We start from the raw sequence: 2500 nt of genomic DNA on the forward strand, positions 1-2500 counted from the left end.
ATCTAATGAACCATAACTGATTTAATGAGCCATTCGCGGTTTCACCTTAATTCGGCATGCACTGAGACATGCATGGCTTAATCTTTGAGACAAGCATATGACTACTGGCAGGATCAACCAGGGAGCTTCGTGTTCGGTTACTCGCGTGGAGCGGTAACTCGCGAGCGAGCCCGAAGGCCCGTCGCTATTAAGCTCTTACTTCTCGCGCCGCCGGTCTTTATTAGCCGGTCGGCGACACTCTCTATCTACTTACTTACTTATTACGCAACACACTTTATGCGTGCGTCTCGTCTTCGTGAGAGGAGCGAGGCGGTCCGTGTATATAATAAACCTCCTCCTCTCTTACTTCAAGATCATTCTCCATTTTATATTGTGTATTATAAAAAGATCATACTCATTCTCATTCTCCCAATGTAAACGCGCGATCGCGAGGACCGCGCGATTTACCCTGACGCTAGATCGACGATGCCGATGCTTAGACGTCGAGGATAAATGTGCTATCGTGCTTTTAGCACGCACTTATATTTCGCTACGGCGTACAAAGCGTGCGGGAAGAACGTTGTAATCCGTCCTTCCACGCCACTCGTATCCGTGGAGTAAACGTTCGGTAAGCGCGACGATTCCGCTGCTGCGTCCAAGACGAGAGGGAATCGCGCGGCCAACACACTAGATGCGTGCGCGCCACATAAGAGCCATTCGGTCTTGCGACACCGACTCGTGGCAATGCTGTGCTCGTAATAAAAGTGTGTGCATAGAATAAGCGCCGAAGCGCGACACGTCGTACCCTCTTATAATACCCAACCGGACGGCCAGGCGGTCGGCGACGACACGGCTTTTTGCTTAGCGAGCGCGAGCTCGAGCTCGTCGAAATTTTGTCGACGAGAGCGTAAATACAATAGTCTCTTCCCTCATAGAGACGTTTTACTCGGACTCTGTCCGATAAAGCACAACACAAATCGCCGTTTGTGTTTTCTTCTCTCCTCTTAAACAATAATAAATCTCTCCTGTATCGTTCGTTTTAAACGTTCTCGAAAAGACAAGAACGCAAGAATCGTGCGAGCCGCGCGAAGAACGCGCAACCGCCCGTTCGTCCGATTCGGTTCGGTCCGACGCGCCGAGCGCGACGTACCTCTTATAATACCCAACCGAGCGGCCAGGCGGTCGGCGACGCACGGTACTACGCACGGTCGCTTATGAGTGCGAGCGTCGAAATACCCACGCGCTCGAGACTTTGTCGCTGAAAACGAAAGGCGAAAAAACATCGTTAAAAACATTGTTAGACGAAAAAACATTGTAAATATTATAAAAAGCGTTAAAAATCCGATCGCGGGCGGTACCTCCGATGTACGAAAAGCCGAAGATCGACAAAGTCCCGTCGCGGGCGGTACCTCCGGAGTACGGAAAGTCGAAAATCGTCAAAGTCCCGTCGCGGGCGGTACCTCCGGAATACGAAAAGTCGAAAAACGTCAAAGTCCCGTCGCGGGCGGTACCTCCGGCGCACGGACTGTCGACCACGCACCGACCCGTTTGCGGGCGGTACCTCCGGTTTACGGAAAGTCGAAAATCGTCAAAGTCCCGTCGCGGGCGGTACCTCCGGAATACGAAAAGTCGAAAAACGTCAAAGTCCCGTCGCGGGCGGTACCTCCGGCGCACGGACTGTCGACCACGCACCGACCCGTTTGCGGGCGGTACCTCCGGTTTACGGAAAGTCGAAAATCGTCAAAGTCCCGTCGCGGGCGGTACCTCCGGAATACGAAAAGTCGAAAAACGTCAAAGTCCCGTCGCGGGCGGTACCTCCGGCGCACGGACTGTCGACCACGCACCGACCCGTTTGCGGGCGGTACCTCCGGTTTACGGAAAGTCGAAAATCGTCAAAGTCCCGTCGCGGGCGGTACCTCCGGAATACGGAAAGTCGAAAAACGTCAAAGTCCCGTCGCGGGCGGTACCTCCGGCGCACGGACTGTCGACCACGCACCGATCCGTTTGCGGGCGGTACCTCCGGTTTACGGAAAGTCGAAAATCGTCAAAGTCCCGTCGCTGGCGGTATCTCCGGCGCACGGACTGTCGACCACGCACCGACCCGTTTGCGGGCGGTACCTCCGGTTTACGGAAAGTCGAAAATCGTCAAAGTCTCGTCGCTGGCGGTACCTCCGGCGCACGGACTGTCGACCACGCACCGACCCGTTTGCGGGCGGTACCTCCGGTTTACGGAAAGTCGAAAATCGTCAAAGTCCCGTCGCGGGCGGTACCTCCGGAATACGAAAAGTCGAAAAACGTCAAAGTCCCGTCGCGGGCGGTACCTCCGGCGCACGGACTGTCGACCACGCACCGACCCGTTTGCGGGCGGTACCTCCGGTTTACGGAAAGTCGAAAATCGTCAAAGTCCCGTCGCTGGCGGTATCTCCGGCGCACGGACTGTCGACCACGCACCGACCCGTTTGCGGGCGGTACCTCCGGTTTACGGAAAGTCGAAAATCGTCAAAGTCTCGTCGCTGGCGGT

At 55.3% G+C, this 2500-nt stretch overlaps 1 non-coding gene across 1 annotated transcript in view; it reads right to left on the reverse strand.

Moving 5' to 3' along the window:
* The window catches only part of LOC138943959 (small subunit ribosomal RNA), a 1921-nt gene extending 1797 nt beyond the window's left edge, over positions 1-124 (reverse strand). The window contains exon 1 of the ribosomal RNA XR_011448601.1: positions 1-124. This exon is cut by the window's left edge and continues 1797 nt beyond it. This is a non-coding gene — a ribosomal RNA (small subunit ribosomal RNA).
* Positions 125-2500: the final 2376 nt, after the last annotated feature.

This window comes from Polyergus mexicanus, unplaced genomic scaffold, assembly GCF_030449975.1.
Source record: "Polyergus mexicanus isolate NDT 795.1 unplaced genomic scaffold, iyPolMexi1.0 SCAF_66, whole genome shotgun sequence".
Lineage (NCBI taxonomy): Eukaryota > Metazoa > Arthropoda > Insecta > Hymenoptera > Formicidae > Polyergus > Polyergus mexicanus.